This window comes from Lissotriton vulgaris, chromosome 6, assembly GCF_964263255.1.
Source record: "Lissotriton vulgaris chromosome 6, aLisVul1.2, whole genome shotgun sequence".
Lineage (NCBI taxonomy): Eukaryota > Metazoa > Chordata > Amphibia > Caudata > Salamandridae > Lissotriton > Lissotriton vulgaris.
The window spans coordinates 54,771,969-54,792,929 of NC_141694.1; positions in this window are offsets into that span (position 1 = coordinate 54,771,969).

Genomic DNA, 20,961 nt, shown 5'->3' on the forward strand with positions numbered 1-20,961 from the left:
TACAGGTGACCATGATTGATGCAGCTAGGCTGATCTTCAGGCTCCCCAGAAAGGCACGTGTGACCCCTCTCTTGCGCAAGCTTCATTGGCTCTCCATCAAGCAGAGGAACAAATTCAAGGGCCTTTGCATTGCCCACAAAGCAATCTACTGCCAGGCCCGACCTACATTAAAGAGCGTCTCAAAAACTATGTGCCAGGCCGTAAACTCCGGTCTGCTGAGAGCTGCCTGCTTGCAGTTCCCCGGTTTATTACAGAATCCAAGGGAGGCAGAGCCCTTTCTGTCCTGCTCCTGCAACTCTGGAATACACTACCCGATAACCTCCGTAAGGAATGCACTCTCCTCCCTTTCAGGAAACGCCTCAAAAAACGCTTCTGTTCAGGGAGGGGTTAGATTCCATCTAATCATCTGTCACGCATGCTCCTGGGGACTGCAGTGGGTATTAACTCCCTCTCTCACAGCTCTAAGAGACCTGATGGGGATTAGGCGCTATAGAAGCAGCAGTTAACATTAACATTAACACTCATCATACATCTGTATAATAAAGAACTGTTCATACCAGTACTTGACTTTCAAAAAGAAAAGTAGGTTTATTAGTAACCCCGGGCAGAGTGTACATAGCTGGGCTACGCAGAGGTCCACAGAGTTGCAAACAAACTCCACTCCAAGCCGCCACCCGCCTCCACCCCCCTATTATAACAAGTAATTAAACATGACTAAAAAATAAATTTAAAACCACTTACCTGTACTGCGGCTTCCCCCGCTGCCCTCCTCCTCTTCTTCCCTGTTCCGCTAATCCTTGTGAAAATTGCGCAAGCGCGCGCATGTGCTTTTCTTGCGAGACGCCGCAGTACAGGTAAGTGGTTTTAAATTATTTTTTAGTAATGTTTATTTACTTGTTATGATGAGGGGTGGAGACGGGGCTGGCCAACTCCACTCCACTGTGGAGTGTGCAGAGATTTGCCTTCTCTGCGTTCTCCGCGGGTGGAGCGGAGGTCTCCGCCTGGGGTTATTTATTACATCTGAGAACCAAATACCTCATTCAGACAAATTCAGGATTCAAGTTAGTGTCGTAGCACTAGAGTCTGTTGGCGCTTCTCCCTGCTGGGGCCCGAGTTCACCCCCTGTGACCAGGGGGATCTCCACTTTGGGCACGATATACCAAAAATGAGCTATGGGGTCTATTTACCACCAACACTCTACTTTGGGCATATTGCAGCAGTCTTTGTACAATTCCTCACCCAAAAAACAGATGTAAAGCTGCTGATCACTGGGACATGGCGGCCGCCTTCCATTCCTCTGGCTTCACCACTTCTCCGCTTCTGGGGCTGAACCTGAACCTGTTGACCCAGTCATGCCTTTCTCATGGATGCATCTGCAGCTGCTCTGTGGTCGAAGGATTCTCAGGAGGGTGCTGGATCTACGCAGTCCCGGTTGTGTGCAATGAAGCCTTACCCAGCTTTATAGCCTTAAAAGGTTGCAGCCAAGGGTTGGATGGATCCTTGGCAGCAGGTGTGGTGATGGGTGTGCCTTGCTGGGTGGGTGGGTGGTTTGTCCAAGCTCAAAACAACAGCTCAGTTCATGCCACACTTGATCACCTGGCACAATAGCTCAGATCATGCTCACTTTATCTCTTGAAAAAGTGGCAGAGTCATGCAGTTGCCAAAAAATTAAGTGCAGCAGCTAGGTTGAGCCACATCTTCTCGATTCTGACCATGAATTGCACAAGAGTCTGCAGCCTTCTGATACCAGGGTGCGCAGATCGATCTCCGTAGACCTCTTCTCCTCCATACCCACCAGGGTCACGCTGCACCTTGCTCCTCCTGGAAAGTCACTCCTACTTCAGGGTTGGCAGGCTCCTTCTCTCTCTAAGCTGGCAGAGTGACTTCTATGTGCTCAGGACATGTGATCAGCTCTTGCAGCAAAGGTTTGACTTTAAGTGGTGTCCCCTCACCTCTGGGACTCTGGCTGTCAGGCAGACACTAGCCCTGGTTACGCAACAGTCTTCTGAGAACTTTGTAGAGCACTTGTTTCCTTCGTCAAAGAAAACTTGGAACTCAAACCATTAGTGGGTTAGTGGGTCCCTCTTTTGTACCCTTAATGCAGATGGAAGTTCAGATCCACCCTATGAACTTTTAGAACTAGTTTATGGTGGTTGTGCTTTCAAGTGTGCTCTCCAAGCTGCTCTCCAGACACCGCCCTTGTGAGTGATACTCCTCACGGCAGGGAATGCTCCAGCCTGAAGCAGTGCACTTGGCCATACTGAAAGAGTGATCAGAGAAACACAACAGGCCAGACCTCACCCAGTGCTTAATTTGAGCTGGTGGTTGCAAGTGGGGCCCACCAGCACTCAATTTTGGGGACCAGCTTTTAGCTTTCCTCAACAGACTTTGACCCAGAGCAAGAGGGAGAAAAAACTCATAAGGGGGAAAGAAAGAGGAAGAGAAAGATGGAAAACAGTGAGAAAGGAAAAACAGAAATGAGAAAGAACCTACAAAAGTGAGATAAAGGTGCTGGGAGTGTCTGATGGTGGAGTAGAGAGGCATGAGTTGGAAGGAAGATTATGCAACCTTAGTATTTAGCACCCCAACTGCCAATAGTGCTGGCCACGGTCACCTGTGCCAATCTTTGGGTTCCAACACTTATTCTTTTACACATTTAGCACTGGCCTCGCCTTAGCGGCCTCTTTGACCCTAAACAACAGAGACCGCAGTATCACCCTCCACCCACACCATCTTCTAAATGGTAATACTTCAGGAAGACGAATTAACAGTTCCTTGTTTTCCAAAAAAAACAATAAATCTGAAGGATCTTGTCTCCTCTCACCCCACTTCAGTGTCTAGATCTCCCCATCCAGCATCAGGAATGTCATTCTGGCACTTCTAATATGACTCCACGAGGGAAATGATGCTAAAGTACGATGGGAGATCAAATGCAACTGACCGACTCAATGAGGGTCGTAAGGGGGGTGAGGCAGGGCTGCGTTCTAGCTCCCACCTTTTTTTCGCTTTTTATAAATGGGGTGGTGAAACACCTAGTGGAAGTCCACACAGAGGCTCCCTCGTTGGGAAGTGTCAAAACAACTTATTTGCTATTTGCGGATGATACGCTATTATTCTCTAAAACCCAGAGTGTCCTTCAACTGCTTTTAGATCGCTTCATGTCTTTCTGTGAGATGAGAGGTTTGGAGGTCAACACCTCAAAAACATAACTCCTGCTAATGAATCCCCACAAATCTTTCAAAGGAAAATTTACATTGGGGGGTGGGGGGGCGGGTTCATTGGAAAAGGTGGATTCCATTCCTATATCTTGGTGTAACTCTCACAGAGAAAATTGCATGGAAACAACCTATTTCGAAGTGAATCCTACAGCAGAGGAAGACTTCTGGGGCCTTAATTTTACAACATAGGACATCACAAACTAGACTGATTGCAGCCCCGCTTCAGATAAATGACCAGAAGGTGGTTGGCTCGGCCCTGTATGGGGCTGAAATCTGGGGATTCGATCATCTGGAGGGCCTACTTCTTACTGAAAACAAATTCTTAAGATCACTCTTCTACCTCCCCCAGAGTGCACCGCTCACTCCTTTAAGGTTAGATTTGGGTAGAACTACAGTAGTGGATAAGGCAAGGCTTCGCCTGCTTCTCTTTTGGCTCCGCATTAAAAAAACACCTGAGCTTCTTCACTACGCGATCGAAGACTGAAGAGGTTCACAATCTGGATCATTTCGGAAAGATTGGCTGGTTTTGTAACATCAAAACCTTGCTTTTTGAATTAGGTCTTGGAAACCTTTGGGAAGTAACGGATTCCAGCTTATTGTCCAGCAGAGAGTGTGTTAAGTCTTATTACTGGAAATGGGTGACAGAGAGAACTGTCACATATGCATTAGGAGGTCGCCTCACAATAGCATTTATGGAGTTTAAGGTGCTTAGTGTGTATGAACCTCATATGGATTTCATTACTGTTCCGCAAGAGAGGAAGTTATATGGCCGAGATACCCGCCACCCCCTCTCAACACAATCCCCAAAAGGAGTGAAACCGGAAACAGTTCTTGAAGTTTTTGGAAGTGGGATGGAGTGACCATCCCGGCCGTATTTATTAAAACAAAATTAAAACATTAAACGTTTCATGTTATGTACAATTTCATTACCATATTGCGATGTTTGGCTAACCTTAACAGATTCTCTAATACAGAGGTTCTCCTAGCCGAACTAGCAACCTACAAAACATTTCTTGACATATTGAAATTGTACAACCTAACGTTTAAGGGCCAACGGCAAGGTCATAACCGGTGTCAAGATCCCTAACCGGACTTACCCCTCCCACTTGGGATGGGCGACAGCACGGAGGCGTACCTCAAGTGCAACTACTACCAATTTCCCTTGACTTGACGGGGGCACCTAAAACTCGACGCCAGTTAAAGGTCGTTCGAATACTCGTGTGAGGTATCTAGAAGGTATCGTGGCCCTTATCCCAACCCCACACAACTTACCGCATCTGCCGTCGCAGATGTCACTGGCCCCGGGAAATTCCCCAGGAGGGGGCTGTAACCCCTCCTACAAAGGAAGGGGCCTTGACCGCCTTTCCTTTACTTCCGGCGACCCATCCTTAGAAGGGACCGGCTCCCCATTGAGGGGCCAATGGCCACCTCTCCCGAGCGCTCCCATCCGTGTTGGGTGACGCCCACTCATAGGGATCTACTAATTAGTGCTCACCGATCATGACCTTACCGCCTACCAAAATAAATACGACAGTGCAAATTAACCTAAGAATACTTTGGCCACTATGACCGAAAGAGCATACATCCAAATTCAACACTAAACTGAATATCTTTAATGGCAAACATACTCAAAACGACCATTCTTTATTAACTCAAAATCAACATGGCACTACAACCTGTAAACGAAAACAAAAAACAAAATTAACCAACTTTATTATACACAACTGGCTGTCTTCAGGGGCTGGTGGGTGGGTCAAAATTGGCTCTTCGTTCTGTCCCGAGCTCACGTGCAGCGAGGAGGTGCAGCTTCAGAGCACAAGAACAAGAGGATGTCTTCTGGTCTTGCGTCCCTTTTTATCCGTCTTCAGGGCGGGCGTATACCCGCCCCTGCCTGCCCCTGAGGGCGTGGCTGGCTGTGTCGGTGTCTAGGCCAGCCCACTCTAGGGCGGGAACGAGCGCGCCCCAGCTACGCCGCTTCGGGCATACCAGCTGAGACGCGCCTCCCGCCCAAAATGGCTTCCCGGGGGGATCGAGGCACTCGGCCATAAGTTCGGGGGGACCGATTCGGTCGCCCCTTTCCATATGGCCGAGATACCCGCCACCCCCTCTCAACACAATCCCCAAAAGGAGTGAAACCGGAAACAGTTCTTGAAGTTTTTGGAAGTGGGATGGAGTGACCATCCCGGCCGTATTTATTAAAACAAAATTAAAACATTAAACGTTTCATGTTATGTACAATTTCATTACCATATTGCGATGTTTGGCTAACCTTAACAGATTCTCTAATACAGAGGTTCTCCTAGCCGAACTAGCAACCTACAAAACATTTCTTGACATATTGAAATTGTACAACCTAACGTTTAAGGGCCAACGGCAAGGTCATAACCGGTGTCAAGATCCCTAACCGGACTTACCCCTCCCACTTGGGATGGGCGACAGCACGGAGGCGTACCTCAAGTGCAACTACTACCAATTTCCCTTGACTTGACGGGGGCACCTAAAACTCGACGCCAGTTAAAGGTCGTTCGAATACTCGTGTGAGGTATCTAGAAGGTATCGTGGCCCTTATCCCAACCCCACACAACTTACCGCATCTGCCGTCGCAGATGTCACTGGCCCCGGGAAATTCCCCAGGAGGGGGCTGTAACCCCTCCTACAAAGGAAGGGGCCTTGACCGCCTTTCCTTTACTTCCGGCGACCCATCCTTAGAAGGGACCGCCTCCCCATTGAGGGGCCAATGGCCACCTCTCCCGAGCGCTCCCATCCGTGTTGGGTGACGCCCACTCATAGGGATCTACTAATTAGTGCTCACCGATCATGACCTTACCGCCACAGGCCCGGATAGTTGACCGGCTATCCGGGCCCCCCACAAAAACTCCTAGCTAAAGGTCATGTTCCAACGTTTTTAACCATGCTAAGAAGTCTCCTATGAGTAACTCATTTCCCACCCGAGACAAATGCACACCATCCCCCAGATACATACTGTCATCATTAATACAACCGTGCGAGATAGAATGCAATGTCCTGGAACGGAACAACCTACTCATTTTGTTATTAAGTTTCCTAACAGAATGGTTCAAAGCAGGGATCGAAATAGCCCCCCGCCACACTTTTCGTGGGATCATATGAGACCACGCAATTATGCACCCCGGAACTTTCCTCGCCAACCAACTTACAGTGGAAAGCATTGCCTCCAGGAGAAGTCGTCTACCGGTGGTGACCAAATCATTGCCCCCTAAATGTACTATGACTATAGACGGCGGTGACCTCATCCGCCCTAACAAACCCTCAAAGTAAGCCTGAAACTGGTCAATACAGAGACCGCCCCTTCCGTAGAAGGACATCCTGTACCCGTATTCCCCAGCTACGTGAATCATGTCACCTGCTTCGAATACGTCTGCGGCACGCCTCACGTATGAGTGGCCCACGACCCACACCTCCTTTCTCACAGCCGGTGATGTCTGACCGCTGGCCCGGTGTAGGGTCGACTGCATAGTCCGCCCCGCCTCGAAGGCTTGCGTAACTGAAAACCAAACAAAAGACAAGAAGCGTGAGTACATTATAACAGCTTCACAACATGTGCAACCGCACATACCTCTTATAACAATTGGAGGACCAACGCCCCACTCGTTTTACTTGTTCCATATTAAGACCCCTGGCTGCAGCTTCAGTGGCAGCCCCTATCCGAAAGGAATGGGTCCCAAACTCACCCGGGTCCAAGCCCGCTGCGGTAATTGACATCGCGAGCACCCGCTGAAACTGAAACTTTGTCAGTGGGGTGGCGTCCGCGTGTCTCAACAGTGTCCCCCCCCATGATGCCACCCTTCGTGCTAGGTAATCCTCTAAACACCTCACCGGACACATGGAGGACCCTGGAATCCTGCGAATGACTATGCAGTCTCCCACCCCACTTTGATCGGTTTTTGACTTGACAAAGGATACCGTCATAGTCTCACCCCTGATCTGAACGTGTTCCCGGCACAAACCCCCCGCCACATCCCGCTTGCTCCTTGCCACCAGCTCACTTATCCTCATAGCCCCGTGAAATGCAAGCGTAAAAGCGGCTCGGAACAAACAGGCCTCGAACTGAGACGAGCATATGTCGGGGAGTGTGGCCAGCAACTGGGACAACCTATCCAGACCTATCGGGCGCCTCTCATCTACTCTGCGACCCTCAAGGCGTTGCCACCCACGCAGCGCTTTCTGTACAGCAAAAGACGCTGTCGGGTCCTGGATATTATGAGCCCTGGCAACAAAGGAGATGGCAGCACGATGCCTCTGGGCTGTAGCCACCGACTTCCCAGCCTTACGCAAGGACATCAGAAAATGTACTACCCAATCCTCATGCCCCCAAAGTCCCCCTCTCTCAGTCCCCAAAAAGGCCAAATAAGCCCGAAACGCCCCTTCGTATGCCTTCCTCGTCCTTGGTGCTAGACTCTCTCCCACGAGGTAACGAAGTTCGGGGCACCGAGAGACCAGAGAGCTTCGGGAAAGGGTGCTGGCTCGGGGTCCGCTGAGGGAAGGAAACCCGAGAAAGCCTGCATTTGAAAACGAGACAGTGCATCAGCAGCCTGATTCATCACCCCCGGGACATGTTTTGCTCTGAATACCACGTTCAGTTGCATACACAGTAAGACAATTTCTTTAAGCAGCCTCAAAATCATTTTACAACGTGCTGCCTGACTATTGATGCATTCTACAACGGTCATATTGTCAGACCAAAATATGACAGAATGATTTTTGAATCCATCGGGCCAGGATCTGAGGGCCACCAAAATAGGAAACAGCTCAAGGAAAGCAATATTACTCGTCAGCCCCTCATCGTGCCACCATGTTGGCCACTTTTGTGCCGACCATTTAGTGCCGAAGATGGCGCCGAAACCCATGCTTCCCGCTGAATCCGTCCATAGACCAAGCTCTTCAGAGGACAAGGCCGGTTTGTTCCAGACGACTCGACCATTGAAATCCGCCAAAAATGCTAACCAAATACGCATGTCTTGGCGGACCTCGGCCGATAACCTCGTGCGATGGTGACCCTCCTTTAGGCCGACCATCGCTTGTGCAATCGAACGGGAGAAGGGGCGGGCCATCGGGATCACCCTTAAGGCAAAATTCAACTTCCCCACCAATTGCTACAATTGATGCAGCGTAACTTTAGATGCAGTGATACACATTTGCAGGGCTGTCTTGAATTTCGATACTTTGGAAGCTGGTAAACGAAAACAACCCTCACTAGAGTCCAACTCGATCCCGAGGAACTCGAGGCAAGTCGTGGGACCCACAGTTTTACCTGGTGCCAACGGCACGCCAAATTGATTCATTAAAACACAAAATTCAGTCAAGGCCCGGGCACATTCATCATCCCCAGCGGCCCCAAGGAACAGAAAGTCATCGAGGTAATGCATCACATTCCGAAAACCTGTTTTCTTCGTGTAAACCCATTGCAGAAAGCTACTGAATTTCTCGAAATAAGCACAAGATATCGAGCACCCCATCGGCATACACCTGTCCATGTAATACAAACCTTGAAACATGAATCCCAACAAACGGTGGTCTTCCGGGTATACCGGGAGCAAACGGAACGCTGACTCGATATCCGATTTCGCCATCAGCGTCCCGGGCCCCAGGCGATTCAAAATGGCTACGGCCTCATCGAATGATGCGTACCGCACCGAACACATTTCTGGATTAATTGCATCGTTTACAGAAAGGCCATGAGGGGCTGATAAATTGTGAATCAATCGAAACTCACCCGGGTCCTTCTTGGGGACCACCCCTAAAGGAGAACAAACAAAGTTCGGCACCGGGGGGACAAGAAACGGGCCGGCAACCCGACCTCGGGTAACCTCTTTCCGGATCTTATCCTGTACTACAGTAGTATGCTGCAAGACGGAAAGTTGATTTTTGCACGTCCCGACACCCTGAAAGTCACCCACCGGGATGCGGAAACCATATGAAAAACCGTTTCGTAGCACCCCAGCAGAAGTACGATCTGGGTATTCGCTGAGCCAGGGAATCATCGCCAGGGTATCAATCGGGGTTGGTAAAGGCGCCCCTCGGACTATATTAGACCTGTTTAGCGCCACCTCTACCCCCATTTTCACCCGATTTGGCTCTGCACGAGGACTCAGGATGGGGTGCCCCACAACCACTACATTCGTGTTTAAACTTACAAGATCCCGGGGGCCTAGTACATTTGCTTCTGTTGAAATTGAAACAGAACCCCCTCTTCCCTGTATTGCCGGCGGGTCTCGGGTAATCGTCTGTACCCGTACCCGACCGAAAGGGTGTCCCCCCATTTTGGCGGGAGGACTCACTAACAGCACTCCCCACCAACGGCACTTTCAACATCCCCGACTCTTTCATCTTATTCCATGTTAAAGAATCGTAACAGTCCCAGGTTAAACTTTTGTTATGCTCCATCGCCTTCCTGAAAAGGTTGTCATAACAGAACCATTGGTTACCTTGGTGTGATGTCGAGTACCCCATAATTCGTGACTGATATACTGGAAATTCAGGGAGCAAATCAGGCCTACGTTCCCCCAAAATTGCCGTAAAAATTCCCCAAGCATTACCCCAGTTACCAATATTTTCATTCACTTTAAAGGCGGCCATTTTTGCGCGCCAAACACTCGGATGCATCAGATCCTTTTGACCCTTAACAGTTTCGACCTCATAGTGATCAACGAGCAGGGAGAAAATGTTAACGTATTCCCCCGCCCAAATCTTTTCCTTTATTGGCAAAGGAACATGTTGCCCCAATTTTTCTCTACGAGAGGGTGTTGACTCATCCCTTGCAATCGGCAATGGCCGCTTACCTGCACCGGACGCTGCTTCCGTCCCTCGTGGCTTGTCTATCGCCGCATCCGGCGTGGGCACCTTGGCTGTATCACGTTTCTCGCGCAACTGCTTTATGAGTGCTTGCGCTTCGGTAGCCATGGCGCCCCCATTACCGTCCCCCAACCATGCTGCTAACTGTGCCGCCAACTCGGGAGGCATATCTTCGGCAGACGTCGGGGTGACTACCACGGGAATCGGATTCCCCTCATCTGGTACCGGGGCCGGTACCGGGGCTGGCGCCTCGAGCGGGGAACAGGGAACCGGGACGTCTCCCCCGACCGGCCCCTTTCTCGGCCTCTTTGGCTTCCCTCCGGCCGGTGGACGCCCCGATCCCTCCTCGCCGTCTCGCTCCGCCAACCGCTTCTTAATTTCGGACATGTCCTTCATGAGGGCCCGAACCAACTGGTCAGTCGACATTGTCTTCGCTCCTTTCCTGGGCATCTTTTCAGATGAAGTATCTAAAAGACAAAGAGAGAGATTAAAACGCTCAAAATTGGCTCTTCGTTCTGTCCCGAGCTCACGTGCAGCGAGGAGGTGCAGCTTCAGAGCACAAGAACAAGAGGATGTCTTCTGGTCTTGCGTCCCTTTTTATCCGTCTTCAGGGCGGGCGTATACCCGCCCCTGCCTGCCCCTGAGGGCGTGGCTGGCTGTGTCGGTGTCTAGGCCAGCCCACTCTAGGGCGGGAACGAGCGCGCCCCAGCTACGCCGCTTCGGGCATACCAGCTGAGACGCGCCTCCCGCCCAAAATGGCTTCCCGGGGGGATTGAGGCACTCGGCCATAAGTTCGGGGGGACCGATTCGGTCGCCCCTTTCCATTTACCCAATTTAGATTTGGATGTCTCCCCTTGAACTCTTTTACTGCGTCATGGAACAGGGGCTCTTCAGACACACTTTGCCACTGACCATGTTGCTTTGAGATAGAGGAGACGATCCAGCATATTCTCTTTGCATGCCCTCTGTATAAAAACCCAAGATCTTAAATATTTAGCCCCTGCCTGTAGACAACTAGGAACGCGTAGCCATTTAGAGGCACTACATATCCTCAGAACAGATACAAGTCCACTAATAGTATGTGCAGTTGCAAAATTCCTGGGGAGAATGTGGTTTATCAGGAGGCAGATGCTAAAAATGAATTAAGCACACTTTCAGATCAAATATTAATCTTCATTTAGTATCTAGTCTACATCCGATATTTTGTGTACATATTAACAAAATTACTGAGAATTTGTGCAATATTGTATTCTTGCACGTAATACATTAGCACTTTATGTACATTTATGGCTCCATATTTCTTCTTTTTAAGTGTTTTTAACTTGTAATGGTTTTACTTTGTCGCAGTTGTTTTTATCAACCTGTTTCTCGTTTTTAATTGCTTGGTTTTATTATGCTTTGCTTTTGTATAAATAACGTCATCCATCTTGGCTCACAATACCTAACATGAAAATCTTTCTCATATCAATATACTGTATTGTACGCCTACATACTTTGATGGTCGTAATGACCGAATAAAGTTTGATGATGATGATGATGAGCAATGTCAGCAAACACTTCCTCTGTCTGGAAAACAAAATCCCTTCCATCTTGTGCCCAAGGCCAGGCCTTTGGTCTCCATTACTCTGGTTCACCCACACATACATACACTAGGGATGTTGGTGCTAGGATCGGTGTAAGTGCATAGAAGTGGAACTTTACTCTTCAGTGCTACAGATAAAAAGATCTAGCCACAACTATGGATTCACAATAGGTTTGCGAATCCGCTACCACTCTGTAATAAACACTTGACAAGGACAGTAGTCCACTGTTTTTATAATGACAGCACTCTTAGAGTGCGAATCCAGGTCACAGGAAAGGGCCAAGACCGTACTCATGTCAAGGGACAGGTTTAGCACTCTGGAACATACTAGATTAGTGAGAACCTTCGGCCAAAATAAAAAAGCATGACGCCAGACACATTATTAGGGCGACAATCTGTCTCAACAGCTGGGCAGATGCTTTCTGTCAATCAATGTACTGTGCATCCTTGCAGTTCAAATACCCCACCAATTAAGGGTCAGTTAATCTTTCCCTCTTCCTGAAAGAGACTACAAACAATCCTATCCTTAAAATGTACTGCAGGAGCTTCGACAGAGACCCAGGTTACCTTACAAGTGGCTGACCTGGAGACAAACTATGTGTATTTGAGCTGTCACTCATCACCTATCTTGTAAACTTTATTTTTACAGTGAGTTAAATGTCTGTGATTAGCTATTGATAATTTGTTCATAATGTTCTTAAAAGTTATGCCAGTGATGACAAAGCTAAATCTGGTGGCTTAGTGGATGAATGTGTCCACTGTAGGGGCCTGTGTGCCACCTCATGGTCACCGGTTCAAATACTGGCTGGTGCACTCAGGCCTTTCATCCTTCTAAAGTTTATAAAATGAGTATCATTGAGTTGGGTACCAATACCCACTTGTTATTCAGCGCCAGGATACCCTTGGGTGAATGTGTGCTTTATAAATGCGCATGTTATGTTATTCCTGCGTGTAACGGTTGCGAACAATAGTGTCCTGCTGAAAAAATAACACACAGGCCCTGTCTGTCCCAGGCCACAACACTTCTTTTGCTGTTGGGAGCCCAATGCACAACCCCATAGAGTGCTCCAGGTGCTCACTGAATCCAGCCAATAAGCTGGTGTCTGGAAGTGCTCAGTTAAAGGGGCGGCGGCCCTTCGATACAGCAGAGTGAACAGATCAAAGGGCAGTCTTCCACTCAGGATGTACCCAAACAGGTCACCCTGAGGAGCCCCACCCAGTAGTTTGGAAGGATCCTCATGATATGAGACCCCGCAAACATTGCCAAAAACAAAAAGAACTTCAGAAAGGAAGGAAATAAATGGCAGGGTTGGCAGAGCTTGGGGTCATTACACCTATCTGACATTTACAGATTGCACTGACGATTGATATAAATCAATATGTTTTTATCATTATAATTAATGTTCAATAATAATATTCCATTCTGATGTGATTCACAATATATCCCACTTGTTCCTTTATTATCATTTGATAACTTCCAGATGTTAATTCTCTTGCCTATGTATTTTGAAGACCAACCTTTTTTCAGAGGAATATTCCAATACATTCTATTACATTTTCTGAAAGAAAATAAACAGAATCTTTTAATCAATACATATGACCAGCTGTATACCTGCTTCACTTTAACCCTTTCGCTGCTAGGACCCCCCCCCCACACACACACACACCTGTGCTAAGCCTTTTTAAGCTATTTGGGGTGGTTTGCGCTTATGCCCGTGTAATGTTTTGTCCACATAAGGTATCCATGCCAAGTTTGCGACTTTTCTTCCAACATCCAGGCCTTGTGGATTCCTCTGGAGGGGACCCAGCATTTTACTGGGACATAGCTTATTTTACAATTTTTTGTGCTTTCAACCTCTTTCCAGTTAGTGCTAGAAATGGGTGTAAAAACAATAATGGATCCCAGAAAGCTACGCATTCCGGAAAATTAGACAACATTCTGAATTTAGCAAGGGGTCATTTGCGTAGATTCTTCAAGGTTTTCCTATACAAACTAACAGTTGAAAGAAAACAATATTGAAATTGAGTTGAAAAAACAGCCATTTGTGAAAACATTTTCACCTGTAACTTCTTTTAACAATGGCAGATATTTGAATGCAATATACTGTTACGTCCGCTGGACCCTTCTGATTGTGATGATATATAGGACTTGTTTGTTCACAAAGAACAGGAGGTACCCAGAGGCAATAACTGTGCCACGCCTTGCAATGGCTTTTCAAAACTGCCCCCCAGTAACAAAGCTGCCTCCCGGTGAAATGGCCAAAGCCTGGTACAGCCAGTCTGGCCTTGCTAATTAGACCCTGAACTGTCGATCACTGTGTGATGCAGGCCCTCTCCACCCGCTGGCTACCCTGAGATTATTCAAATGAGCACTGCTGGATTTTGTAACATCAACTCAGTATAGGGCTACCCTGTGACTCAGTGTTTTACAAACTTATCAGCAGCATAACAGCACCTATTGTATTATGATACGCTCTTAAGTGGAACCTCGCCTCAAAATCCCATGATACAAAAAAAAAACATGGGTGGCACATCCTTCTCTGTTCAAGCAGCCATACTATGGAACTCTTTACCCCCCAACATTAGATCCATTGAAAACCACCTTATTTTCAGAAACCTACAAAAGAATTGGCTCTTCCCCACATAAGGACCATACTCAAACAGAAATAAACAGCATATCACTCTGTATATAAACATTTATTTGTATTATAGATATGTACCTTTATATGTGTATTGCTTTGTATAAATGTGTAGAATAATTGTTTAAATAAATAAATACATTTTTAAGTACAACACGTGAAAACCAGAGTTTATCTAATGCATCTTTAATCTACATATACTATATACCTTCCATGTACTCCTGGTCTATATATTGATTACTGTACTCCTAAAAAGCATACAATGCACTACTCTATTTCTCTCCCTAAAACTCTCTCAATATATCCTCTACATCAACTCTCTGACTCATCTTATACCTATATCTACTACTCTTTCCAATGCACTACCCTATTTCTCATCCTACACCTCTATCAATATCTTTAATCTACATATACTTACTTCCTTTATGCATCTATATACATTCCATGTACTTATGGATCTATATATTTATTACTTGTTTCTAACTCAGCATATCCTATTGCACTACTCAATCTCACCCTTTACCTCTCTCAGTATATCTTCTACCTCAACTCTCTGACTCATCTCAAACCTCTTTCTACTACTCGTTCCAATGCACTACCCTATTTCTCACCCTATCCTCTACATCAACTCTCTCATTCATCCCAAACCCCATACATCTACTATGATCCCCAAAATAACCCTTTCTAGACTCTCCCCTACTCTACCCCTCCTTGCATCATTTGACACTTCTTTACTATACTGATACCCCAAATCAAGCCTTTCTAAACTCTTCCCTCTGACTCTTCCCCTCCACATCCCTTTTTACTCATCCCAAGCCACCTCCTACTGCTATAACCTCCCAAAAAACCCAAATTCTAAATCCTTCACTCTTCTATCCCTCCGCCATACTTTCAATCAAAATAACAGACTAACATGTCCACTTCTCAAATTTCATATTTCACTATACTAATGCATCACTAATCCTCTATGGGCCCCAGAGTAGCGTACTACTTACCGAAAAAGCACTTCAACACCTCATTAGGGGTAGCAAGCACTATATAAATACAAACCTTTTCCCCTCTTTTATCCATCCGCTATCCTTCTCAATCCAAATAACTGCATAATATCCACCACTAAAATTACTTCCATATTTCACTGTACAAATTTACCACTAATTCCTTACGGGTTCCGGAGCAGTGTGCTGCTCGCCAAAAAAGTGCCTCAACACCCCATCATGGATAACAAGCGCTATATAAATGCAAACCTTTGCCCCTCTTCTATTCCTCCGCTACCCTTCTCAATCAAAATAACTGACTAACATATCCACCACTTTAAATTACTTTCATATTTCACTATACTAATTCAACACTAATCCTCTATGAGTTGCGGAGTAGTGTGCTATTTGCTAAAAAAGCGCTTCAACACTTCATCAGGGGTAACAAGCGCTATATAAATGCAAAACTTTTTCCCTCCACTATGCTTCTCAATCCAAATAACTGACTAACCTATCCATCACTCAAATTACTTTCATATTTCACTATACTAACTCAACACTAATCCTTTATGGGTTGCGGAGTAGCATGCTACTCGCCGAAAAAAACACTTTGACTCCTCATCAGGGGTAGTAAGCGCTATATAAATGCAATTACAATAACAATACAATACAATTGTGTGCCTGCTATAAAGCAATTCATTTGGATAATAAATGAGGTCACACCTCTTCAACTGAAAAGAACCTCTATAAAACATTCCAAACCTTGGTACAACGGAATACTCAATGAGGACAGGCGTTCGCTCAGAACTTCTGAACGTGCTTGGAGATTGATGCCATCCGCCAATCACCTCAAGATTCTCAGAATAAAGATAAATGCATATTTCCGAATGATCAAGCGCACCAAAGCCGACTTTTTCAGCCTACAACTTGACCAGGCAAGATATTGTCCCCAAAAACTTTTTGAACTAATTAAAACCCAGTCTAAGGGTGGTCAGAGTGGGTCAGTGACTGATTGCAGTTGACCGATGGGACTTCGCACCATCGCGCATACTTCGCTATCCAGATATTGTACACTTACGGATAATCTGGCCATTGGGCCCAACGATTCGGGCTGAGGTTTCCGGCCCTACACACAGGACTGTCTTATGACCATACCAAATCTTCTTACCCCACGCTTCTGTCTTGAGCAAGACCTGCCATGACCACCCACTGGGGCACCTAAGGGTTGAAACGTCGATGCATGCCATAGGTCCAGTACCACCAGGATTCCACAATAGGAAGAATAGGAATCTTTGGATAAAAATCAGTATCTGGCCAATTGAAACACTTGTATATATGTATATATATGAAAATGTTTCCACTATATATATTCTTCACCACTTGATCACCATGCACAAATGTCACTTAATTGCACTCTTAAACTGATCCCGACAGTCTGTCTATGCAATGTATGTATCATTTGAATGAATTAATTCTGATATAAATACACAGTACAATCTTTTTGTTCTCACGTCCTATTCATTCAGTGCTAGGTTATAGAGCTGTGATTGTCAGATTGTTTTCCTCCTTGATTGCATTAAGAGCATCACCAAATTACTTTTGTCCTACCCGACAGAATCATTGTTTATTTAACCATTAACTACCCAGGTTCTGAGGGACACAGGGTCACCCCTTTTTCTTAAAGCCTCCTAAGGAAACCTAGCCAACCTATATATTTATGAAAACTAGTCACCCAGGAGAATCTAGGATGGGGTGACCTGTGTGGCTCTCATCAGGTTCTGTTACCCAGAATCACTTGCAAACCTCAAACCTTGTAAAAAAAACATTTTCCTCACATTTCTGTGATGAAAAATTCTGGAATCTGTGTGGATCCACAAACTTCCACCCACCCAACGTCCCCCAAAGTCTCCCAATAATAATGGTACCTCTTTTGTGTAGGTGTCCTAAGCAGAGCCACTTAAAAGCGTATTTTACTAAAAATATAGCGCTGAGAGTGCGCTGTGCTATCCCCTCAATCCCTATGTTTTTGGCCCTTCCCAGTCGCAGGCCCTTGGCCTGCTCACACAAGTTAGATATCATTTTACTCTGGAGTCTGAGGGAAACGCTGTGTGGTAGGACATTTGTGGTGGCACGTTGATCCCAGAACAAAATTGGAGGAAAAGTTGATTTTTTTCAGCTAAATTTGAGGATTGCAGGGGATTCTTGGTAGGAAAACGTTGGGGGATCCACGCATGCCACAAACCCCTTGACTCCCCTTGGGTGTCTAGTTTTCAGAAATGTCTGGGTTTGGTAGGTTTCCCTAGATGACCAAAATTCAGGTGCCCCCACCGCAAAATCAGGTCGTTTTGTGTTAGGTAACTTTGATGTCTCCACAATACGTTTTGGTTCCTTGCCTGTCGCGTGTACTTGGCCCACCCACACAAGTGAGGTACCATGTTTATCGGGAGACCTGGGGGAACGCTGAGTCGGAGGAAATTTGTGTCAGCCCAGGGATCCCACAACTTTCCCAGACAGAAACTTGAGAAAAATTAAATTTTCTTCAGCTACATTTGAGGTTTGCACGGAATTCTGGGTCTGAAAATGTTATGGGATCTATACTAGCCAAACCTCCCTGGACTGCCCGGAGTATCTAGTTTTCAGAAATGTCTGAGTTTGTCAGGTTTCCCTAAGCGACCGCCTAGCCCCGGCCAAAAACCCAGGCGACCCTCTTTGCAAAACCAGGTCATTTTGTTATAAGTAATTTTGATGTCTCCACAGTACGTTTTGGGCCCTTCCCTTCCACAGGCATTTAGCCCACCCACACAAGTGAGGCCCCATTGTTATCAGGAGACCTTGGAGAATGTTGGGTGGGTGGAAGTTTGTAGATGCATGCAGATTTCTGAACTTTCCATCACAGATGTGAGGAAAATACTATTTTTTTCAGCTAAATTTGAGGCTTGCATGGGATTCTGGGTAGGAAAGTATTGGGGGATCCACGCAAGCCATACCTCCCTGGACTCCCCCATGTGTCTGGTCTTCAGAAATGTCTAGGTTTGGTAGGTTTCTCTAGATGGCCGCAGAGCCCGGTGCCAAAAACCCAGGTGACCCCCCTTGCAACACCAGTACATCACCTGACAGCTGCATCGATCCCCAGTACACCCCATGCCACTGCATCATCCCCAGTACACCACCAGACCTCTGCATCGAACCCCAGTACATCACATGACCACTGCACTGTCCCCCAGTACATCACCTGACCGTTGTGATATCTCCCAGTACATAACCAGACTGCTGAACCGTCCCCAAGTACATCACTAGAGGACTGCATCATCCCCAGTACATCACCAGACCTCTGAATCGTACCCAGTACATCACCAAACCGCTGCACCGTCCCCCAGCACATCACCAAACCGCTGCATCATCCCCCAGTACGTCACCAAACCGCTGCATTGTCCCCCAGTACATCACCAAACCGCTGCATCGTCCCCAGTACATCAAGCACCGCTGCATCATCCCCCAGTACATCAGCAAACCGCTGCATCGTCCCCAGTACATCAGCAAACCACTGCATCATCCCCCAGTACATCAGCAAACCGCTGCATCGTCCCCAGTACATCACCAAACCGCTGCATCGTCCCCAGTACATCAGCAAACCGCTGCATCATCCCCCAGTACATCACCAACCCACTGCATCATCCCCCAGTACATCAGCAAACCGCTGCATTGTCCCCAGTACATCACCAAACCGCTGCATCATCCCCAATACATCAGCAAACCGCTGCATCATCCCCCAGTACATCACCAATCCGCTGCATCATCCCCCAGTACATCAGCAAACCGCTGCATCATCCCCCAGTACACCACCAAACCGCTGCATCGTCCCCAGTACATCAGGAAACTGCTGCATCATCCCCCAGTACATCAGCAAACCGCTGCATCGTCCCCCAGTACATCAGCAAACCGCTGAATCATCCCCCAGTACGTCAGCAAACCGCTGCATCATCCCCCAGTACATCAACAAACCGCTGCATCATCCCCCAGTACGTCACCAAACCGCTGCATTGTCCCCCAGTACATCACCAAACCGCTGCATCGTCCCCAGTACATCAGCACACCGCTGCATCATCCCCCAGTACATCAGCAAACCGCTGCATTGTCCCCAGTACATCAGCAAACCGCTGCATCATCCCCCAGTACATCAGCAAACCGCTGCATCGTCCCCAGTACATCACCAAACCGCTGCATCGTCCCCAGTACATCACCAACCCGCTGCATCATCTCCCAGTACATCAGCAAACCGCTGCATCATCCCCCAGTACATCACCAAACCGCTGCATCGTTCCCAGCACATCAGCAAACCGCTGCATCATCCCCCAGTACATCAGCAAACCGCTGCATCATCCCCCAGTACATAAGCAAACCGCTGCATCGTCCCCCAGTACATCACCAAACCGCTGCATCATCCCCCAGTACATCCCCAAACCGCTGCATCGTCCCCAGTACATCAGCAAACTGCTGCATCATCCCCCAGTACGTCAGCAAACCGCTGCATCATCCCCCAGTACATCAGCAAACCGCTGCATCATCCCCCAGTACATCACCAAACCTATGCATCGTCCCCAGTACATCAGCAAACCGCTGCATCATCCCCCAGTACATCAGCCAACCACTGCATCGTCCCCAGTACATCAGCAAACCGCTGCATCATCCCCCAGTACATCAGCAAACCGCTGCATCGTCCCCAGTACATCACCAAACCGCTGCATCGTTCCCAGTACATCAGCAAACCGCTGCATCATCCCCCAGTACATCACCAACCCGCTGCATCATCCCCCAGTACATCAGCAAACCACTGCATCATCCCCCAGTACATCACCAAACCGCGGCATCGTCCCCAGTACATCAGAAAACCGCTACATCATCCCCCAGTACATCAGCAAACTGCTGCATCATCCCCCAGTACATCAGCAAACCGCTGCATCGTCCCCCAGTACATCAGCAAACCGCTGAATCCTCCCCCAGTACGTCAGCAAACTGCTGCACCATCCCCCAGTACATCAACAAACCGCTGCATCATCTCCCAGTACGTCACCAAACCGCTGCATTGTCCCCAGTACATCACCAAACCGATGCATCGTCCCCAGTACATCACCAAACCGCTGCATCATCCCCCAGTACGTCACCAATGTAAATGTAAATGTATTTGAGCTTATATAGCGCACAGCTACCCACAAAGGGTTTCCCGGCGCTTGCTTAGGGAACCCGTCCTGGTATTCCCCTGTGAGATAACCCCGGCAGGGTATCCACAAGGTGAAAGCCAGGCATCCCGCCGCGAGGGGCCGTTGTGGAGATTAAGCAAGCTATTGCCCAGAGTCGCAGAGTGTGAACCCGTGAGTCGAGAAGGCACCGGAGCGAGAATTATCGAATCCGTGGAATTTTGAGTCCAAGACCCGCCGAGGCGGAGAATTGAACCCTGGTCCAGGGCCGATCTCAGCTTCCGGGTCTGCCGCCTCTAACCCCTGAGCCACACTTCTACACTGCTGCATTGTCCCCAGTACATCACCAAATCGCTGCATCGTCCCCCAGTACATCACCAAACCGCTGCATCGTCCCCAGTACATCACCAAACCGCTGCATCGTCCCCAGTACATCACCAAACCGCTGCATCATCCCCCAGTACATCAGCAAACCGCTGCATCGTCCCCCAGTACATCGCCAAACCGCTGCATCATCCCCCA